Raw genomic sequence first — 8,799 nt, 5'->3', positions numbered from 1 at the left:
GGAGTGTTGCAGACGTTTTGCTAATGATTATGTCTTCAATGGTTTAATTTGAATCAATCTGAGTAATCTTCTGTTCAGCCTTTGTTCTTTAACTTCTGTTGTAGATATGTTTGCAGCGTGCAGTATCAGAAGTTGCCTCATAACTTGCGTTATGTTTCTCTTAGATTCTCATAAGTGCCAAGTTCTGATTGCTGGTATTGGTACATCTTCTGAAAATAAGAACCATATGATTAGACTACCATGTTTGCTTTATACAAAAATTGTTTGCTTGTTATTATCAAAACACTAAAACATGATTAGAATCAAACTATGTTCTAACATGCATGTTTGACTTGTCAGAAATCGAAAGTTGAACATCAGAAGCCTGCTGGATTAATGCAACCGTTGGAAGTTTCGGAATGGAAATGGAATAGCATTTTTATGGATTTTGTGATGGGTTTGTCGAATACAGTAAGAGGTCATTATTCGATTTGGGTGATTATTGATAGGCTTACGAAGTCGGCTAATTTCATACCTATTAACATCACTTATCCAATTTCGAGGTTGGCTGAAATTTATGTCCGTGTGATGGTGAAGTTGCATGGTGTTCCTTTGTGCATTGTTTCCGATAGAGATCCGAGGTTCACTTCAGATTTTTGGAAGGGTTTGCAAGAGGCATTGGGTTCTAAGTTGAGGTTGAGTTCGGCGTATCATCCTCAAACAGATGGTCAGACGGAGAGGACGATTCAGTCGTTAGAGGATTTGTTGAGAGTTTGTGTTCTTGAGCAGGGAGGTATGTGGGATACTTATCTTCCATTGATCGAGTTCACGTATAACAATAGTTATCATTCCCGTATTTATTATTTCGTATTTTATTTTATTATTTGTGAATTATGTGGATTAAGTGTGTTTATATGTGCTTATGTGGCTTTATGTTATTTATTGAGTTTTACTAGTAAATGACATAAGTTGGTGATTAGACTAGTTATTGGGCCTATGATAGGATTAGCATTAGAGAGGTGTTAATTAGGGTCCATTAGCAATTAGAAGATAGTAAGGGTTTAACAAAACAAAGGTTTTAGAGGAAAATAGAATTAGAAGCTCATTTGGGGATTTTTGGTGAAAGAAGAGAAGAGAGAAGAGAAACAGAGATTGAAGATTAGAGTTGGCTTCAATCCAAATCCCAAGTTAAGGGTGGGGTTCTTTCATTCTAAAGGGATGTATGATTATGTTTAGGGTGGGGTTTTGATTATGTGTTGTATCCATGGAATTGTGTGTAGAATTTTAGGGTTTATGATGAAAATGCATGAATCTTTGGTTGAAGATGTGTTTTAATTGAAGTTTGATTATAGATTTCATGATTACATGCGTTTAATTGCTGTTTAGAATGAGTTTTGGGTGATGGATGAGTGATTACGCAGGTCTGTCATCGCTGTGATTTTTCTGCATAATTGCATGTCCGCTAAGCGGATACTGTTTGTTTTTGAAAAATAAAGATGGCTCGCTAAGCGGAGCTCAAATTTTATTTCGCTACAGTTTTTAGCCACTTCTAGCGGGGTTATTGAAATTTTATTTCCATAAACGTGCTTGAAGGTCGCTAAGCGGACCTTGCTGTGCAAAACTTGATCAAACTTTGACATGATGTATCTTTTGAACCGTAACTTGTTTTTAAATTCCGTTTGAACCTCCGTGACGCTTTAACCAATACCTATCTACTGTATGTAACTCGAAAATCTTTGGAAACCGTTTATAGAGTTTTCTTGAATGGTATGTTGCTAAATTGATGATATTTGGAGAAGTTGAACATGGAATAAGTGGAATATCGTAAGAATGTGTTTTACATGCAATGAATTACTATGAAATGTAATGATGTTGATGTTGTGTATGTTGTTCTAGTCGATTAAGTCGTTCAAGTTGATTAAGTTGCTCAAGTTGATTATGTTGTGCAAGTTGGTTATGTGGATTTATGTTGTTTAAGTTGTACTTGTGGATGTGCATTAATTGAGTCGCATCCATGGCATTGTTTAAGTTGGCCTAAATGGCAATTGTTTAAGTTGGCTTATATGACAATGTTTAAGTTGGCCCAATGGCAAATGATTAAGTTGGGAGTTTTACTCCAAATGGTACCACATGCATACGTATAACATAAAGTCGCATATATAGTTGCATTTGATTAGTTGTGATTGAGATATGAATGTTGTGGTGTGTAGATGTTTTATTTGTGAAATAGATTATGTTGTTGAGAATGACCAATAATGTTGCGATTATGATGAAAGTTGTTTCAAGTTGTGTAAGTTTAGAAGTGGTAACCAATGTATGATATTATCTCTTGCTTTGAATATCATAGGTTTCTTTATAATTAATGATATCTCACCCCTTCTGTTTTAATGTTACCCTCTGTTGGTAACATGCAGGTAATGACGTGGAGTATCCGTTTACCTTTTAGCTCGTGTCGGTGTGTCTATGCTCTGATACGTAGCACTCGGGGGACGTCTAGCTTGTTTTGACTATGTCATGTTGCCTTGTCATTTTTGGTTATTATATTTGGATATTGTTCTCTCTCATTGGATTATGTTGTTATGTCCTACAGAGATATGTTGGATTTTAGCTGCCCATGTTTGGCATGTATGACTTGAATATTGTTGTTGGTGTTGTTCCACTGCGATGTTATGACTATTTGAGTATTGAGGTTTAATGGATGTGAGTTCGCTCCGTATTAATTGCTATGTATATATATATATATATATATATATATATATATATATATATATATATATATATATATATATATATATATATATATATATATATATATATATAGTGTGTGTGTGTGTGTGAGCATGTGCATGATTTGTTTTACGATGTAATTGTGACGCCTCAAATGTGATGTATGTTTTGAGACTTTTACACTCTGATTTTCATGTATATTTGTGGGGTAGATTTGAGGTGTTACAACACCCACTCTCAAACCAAACAACACAATTACTAGTCATTTACCTAATCACATTATTATTAATCATTTATTGACAACAAGAGTATTTTTATTGAAAATAATTTAACCTTAGCTTCCTAACACTTTGAACGGGCACTTAAACGCAGTTGCAGTTCAAAAGATATGAATTGTTACAGTTTCAAAGAAAATGCAAACATTGACATCACAAAATCTCATTACACACCATATATATTTATTTCCAGAATTTGAAACCATTTTTACATGAAAGTACATTGTTTCTCCAAGTTCGAACGGTGAGTCCAAACAGACACCCAAAACTCAAGTTATGAGTTTTGAAGTTTTACCAAAATCATGCATTTTTCCTCCGAGCAGCTCTCGAGTTCGCACTCAAATCCCCTCAAAATCCCATCTAAGCATCACCATAATACAAATTAGATATATATTAGCCTATATCTAACATGTATCAACAACTAGGAACCTTAAAACATGATTTCTAGCAATTTCAAGAACAAAATCCCTATTTTTATGCTTCTACCCATCACCCATCATTATATAAATCCATGATTTAAGGATTGTCCACCCTTACCTTAGATGAAGACACTTCGAAAATTCTCCTTCGCTTCTCCTCTTTTCTCCCTTTTCTCCTCTTTTCTTTCTTCTTTTCTCTTCTCTTCACTTCTTTCTTCATCTCTCTTCTTTCTAATTATATATCTCTCTTGTTTTCTATAACTCTTACTAACTTAAATCCACTAATGGACTTAGTAATACATACTCCCACTTTACTTATTTATTCTCATTATTAGGTCCAACTAGTTATTTCTATTCTCACACTCACAAACTCAAATAATATATAATACACATACATATATTCCATTTAATCAATTATTCACATAAAAATCCAATTAAATAATATATTCACCAAAGCTCTAATAATTAATTATTCAACACATCAAATAATAATTATCATCGCAATTAAATAATAAAATAATTACTAAATAAAAGAATGGGATGGTACAGACGACAAATATTTGTTTAAGGCTACTGAAAATCCTAAAAAAAACTGCTTAACTTATCCCTCGGCTCAAATAAAAAATTGAGGTGAATAAGCTTTTTCTTTATTACATTGGTTCACATAATATTTAAATATATTGTTTACAACAAATATCTTCGGAGAGTTCCAAATTTTGTAGCATACCCTTTGTTCCTCCAAAAATTCTCCATAACTTATTCAGCTCCTGATAAGTTATTTATTCTCATCATGAGAATTTTTATTTTCTATACTTGCAATTCATCCCAGAGATCTATTTTACAAGTTCTTCAGTATTTCTAAATCAAAAATTTTCATGGCAAATTTACCCAAAAAAATTTTTTTTGTAGTAGAAACTCATGAAATGGATGGTGGTAAATATTTCTTCTCTTTGAAGTGGCTACATACAAATTAATATTAGGGTAAAATCTGTTCAACATGAATTTTTATAATAAAATATGAATATTATACCCCTCTGTTTTATAAGAAAACCGAGGTAAATTATCTTCTTAATTTAACCATCACCCCATCACCTTGGGTATGACAAAAATCAAGGTGAATAGTTGTATAGACATTTTGTTAATTTAAATATTGATCATATATTCTCCAACGTTTTATGCATGACAGAGTCGTAAATATCTCTTCATACTTGTGCAATATCCCAAATCATTGAACATAGATCTCAGGTTAGAAACACATATCACAAAAATAATTTAAAACAGTTCTGGAAAGTAAAACAAGATGAGAAAGAGTATATTTCTCACATTGCACCAGTGAACTCGTGTGAATATTGAGATGTTAAACATAGCATTAAGTTTATCATCTAATTGGACTTTGAGTTTCTATTATATCATTCCATTTTTATTTTATGTTGTTCCTTACCTCATTAATTCTTAAAAAGTATTTCCCTATAATTTTTTATAAAAGTTTAAGCTACAACAATGACATGAAAAAATAATTTAAGTTTCAATTTTTTTATATGAAAATAACATGAAACAATTTCTTCATAATATTCGTCAAAGATAACATCTAAGATGCTTATGGGGAATATATAAGCTACAACAATATCATAAAAAATATATCAAGTTTCATTTGTTATCTAAAATTAATTATTAATGATGAAACATTTAAGGTGTTTAGGAGGAAATTTGTGAGAGAATGGTTAAAGATGAATAAAATTCATTTTAAAATCTCACTAAATTTATTCTTATCAAATTTGTGAGATAATCTTAGAAATTATTTTTATAATAGAATAACGCTGTAACAAATTTATTCGTTAATGCTCACTTGTTTAAATTTAATAAAAAGATTAACTGCGATACATTAATTTTAGAACAATATTACAAAAGTATAATGATGCTCAAAAATAAAATATTATTTTAATTGCATAATTTCTTTTTTATTTTAGCTTCTCATATATTCTAGCTCTTTGAAGTAATCTTCAAATACTTTGTTGGTCTTGATTGCATAATATCAATGAGTTGTCTTTAAGAACAACAACAAACCATATCATGACAAATTCCACCTATATATCCCTCTAGCTTGCACATATCGTGACAAATTGGGCATTTCCCAGTCCCAATGCATATAAAATCTGGTGTTGGTCCTGCTACAAAAAGTTATAAAAAACTTTTGAACTATGCAAAAACTAGCATACAAGAAAATAAAGTTAAAACATATTTTTGTTTAAGAATAATTTTTGTTAATCTTTTTACCTGAGGCCACAACCAACGCAATGCATAAAAGTCCCAATAGAAGAGATTGGCAGATGAACGTTGCCATTATTTTTTTCAAGATTTTCTTACAACTCTATTTTCTTTTGTTCTTTGAATATACATAACATTCTTGGAGTTCCTTATATAGTACTTATTTGACAATAATTTGATATAGATATCATAATAATTTAACTCATGCTTATTTGAAATATACATTTCATATCACATAAATACCCAAAAAGTAGAGAAAGAAGATGGAAAAAGATAGAGTCAGATTTTTCGACTACATGTTTAGAAGAAGTATTATCATCCATCAATAGATGATGTTTTAAATAATATAATAATTTAATCAACATAGAAAAGTGACAATAGCATTACTGCAACTGTATGGTTTTCCATTTTCTTTAGAAGTATAAATTAATTGCTAAAAGAAATAATTTTTTTGACATAAAAAAAGTCATACTCGTAGACTGTTTATTTTTTTATATTTAAATAACTTTATTCTTTGCCTAAAATAAAAAAAATATAAATATTTATTATTTTAATAATGAAAAATATAACTATTCTTTTTGCTTTATTATATAACTGGTGATGGAGCTATATGGAAGTTATACAATAATAATGTTAATCCGTTTAGTCATATTAGCTGGATCAAACTTTTCTTCTTTTGATAATTAATGATAATTTCTCATATAACAAAAGGAAACGTTTGTTCAATTGGGTTGGATTGTGTGTCATTCACTAAACAAGAGATTGATCAAAAGAAGTGATCTAATTCTTTCGACACGGTGGCAAGAATTTTTGATGTGGTAAAATGTGTCGGACTTGCAAAGTTAACACTCTAACATTTAACATTCAAGTAAGTGAGGTAATAGCAGACTAACTTGTAAGATTGAAGATTGAGACCGTAAGATTAAGAATGAGATAATGTATGATATGGCTTGCGGTTGGGCTTATATATGAATATGACAAACAGTTAAAATAATATTTTGGCTTAAATGCAGTTTTGGTCCCTGTAAGTTAGCGAGTTTTTGATTTTCATCCTTGTAAGTTTTTTTTTGTTTGAGTCCCTATATTTCACTTTCGTGTTCGTTTTAGTCCCTAAAATCAAAATCTGCAGGAAATTTCGCAGGAAAATCCGTAGAAAACCTGCAGATTTTCCTGCGGATTTTGACTTTAGGGACTAAACCTCAAGCAAAAAGTAAGACATAGGGATTCAAACAAAAAACAATTATTTATAGGGACTAAAATAAAAAACTCGCTAACTTACAAGGACCAAAAGTGCATTTAAGCCTAATTTTTTTTAAAAACATATTTTGTAACAATTATTTATCGCGGCCAAATAACAAACCGAGTGTAATATATGTTCATTAGGAGTCTCCCATTTTTTATTTTTAAATCAGATATAACTACGGTCCAACGTACCAACTGTTGTTATACGTGAAGAGAGACACACTTCGAAACCCAACACCACAAATTGTGTGTTTATTCGTTAAAAAAGGTGTGTTCACTCAATTTCTATTTTTAAATAAAAATTAAACTTTCTCTCACCACATCAAGATAAACAACGATGGTGAAATATCATGACAATTTCCACTACTATGGAAAATACATTTCGTAAAACAATATTACAACGGCCCCCTTGTTAACCGCAGTGGTATCTTGTTTATGGATGCATTTTTTTTGGATTTACCTAAAAGATATCTCACTATGGTCATAGTTAAAATCCATAGTAACATGTACCAGGAGTTACACGGTTCGACCAGCTTCTTCAATTTCCAATTTTATCGTCACAAAAAGGAAGTCCTTCTATAACACAACAGTTTATTTAATAGACGGTGGTGTAATGTCCAAGCATTTCATCACGGTTCTTCTTATCAACCGTGATAAAAAGTGATATTTATTTATATATAAGCGAAATCATCTCTCGCTCAGTACATAAAAGTCGTTTCTCTAACAAGAAAACTCTAACTTATTTCACTCTTCTCTCTTAAAACATAATTCTAACATATATGTTACTCATCACACATATGACAACCTTCAGATTTGTCTTGACAGAGTTAATACAGCTATGTCGTCTTCACCAATGGCTTCTTTCAGGTTCGTTCATTAAACCTATGCTCCATTTTTGTTTATGGTTCTATTTTTCTATTATTGTTTATATTTGGTTTCCAACCATAAGATTTAATGTTCTGACTTGTTTATTTTTCTATGTATGTTTCTGCTTATTCTTACTTGTAGGTATGGTTGAATGGATGAAAAAAATTTATGAGGATGAAGCTAAAGTAAGCACAACAAACTTGTGTGAGCGCTGCAAACACATGTTTGCTGCTCTCACTTTAGATTCATCCTCATTTCATTTTGGATTCCTTTATGGGACATGTATGTTCTATGTTGTTTATGAGTTTGTTGTTGATGAATGTTGTTAATATTTGTTACAGATGAGTTTATTATATCTTATGTGGTTTGCTTGTTTTTCCAACAATTTATTAAATATATAAATTTTCGGAGTGCATTAGAAAATTATAATATTATAGATAAAATTATATTTAAAAGCAAGTTACACAATCAATTCTAGACAAAAATCCTTTAATCAATTACCCGCAATTTGTTCTTTAATAGTGAGAACTTGATTTAATACTTCTTATTTTTCAACCTCCTCTTCCCTCACCTCTAATTTAGTTTGCAATGTAAATAATATGCTGCAAAATGAATTAGAGATGAAGGAAGGATGGATGAAGAACTAGGAGCATCTAAACCAAGTTCTCACAATTAAAGAATAAAACGCGGATAAGGAGCTGAAGAATTCTTGTCTAGCATTGAGCATGTAATTTAGTCTTCTAATATAACTATATTTGTGTTTTAATAACGTTCTAGTTAGATTAGAATGAAATGTTAAATGTTTAGTCAACATTGGCGAAATGAGCATTCCGCATAATTTATAATAAACTCGGTGTATATACCACAACGGTTGTTTAGAAAAATCGCTGTTAATTATTTTTCTTTAAATTATATCAAAATTATTATTTGGAAACACATTGTTGTGGTAGGAAGAGTGTTACTTGAAATATTATTACCATCACGCGTCAGTGGTGGAAAACATCATACATACAACCACCCTTTAC

The 8,799-nt window shown here is 30.9% G+C and overlaps 1 long non-coding RNA gene across 1 annotated transcript; it reads right to left on the bottom strand.

Moving 5' to 3' along the window:
• Positions 1-5,183: 5,183 nt before the first annotated feature.
• Positions 5,184-5,889, bottom strand: LOC131611791 (uncharacterized). The gene is made up of 2 exons (XR_009287140.1): positions 5,675-5,889; positions 5,184-5,568 (listed from the first exon to the last, which is right to left on the bottom strand). It is a non-coding gene; the product is annotated as an uncharacterized LOC131611791 (long non-coding RNA).
• Between the last annotated feature and the right edge of the window lie 2,910 nt (positions 5,890-8,799).

The sequence above is a fragment of the Vicia villosa genome, linkage group LG6 (genome assembly GCF_029867415.1).
Source record: "Vicia villosa cultivar HV-30 ecotype Madison, WI linkage group LG6, Vvil1.0, whole genome shotgun sequence".
In the NCBI taxonomy this organism is placed as follows: Eukaryota; Viridiplantae; Streptophyta; class Magnoliopsida; order Fabales; family Fabaceae; genus Vicia; species Vicia villosa.
Note: the sequence above shows the minus strand (reverse complement) of the source record. Positions and strands in the feature narration are given on the sequence as shown.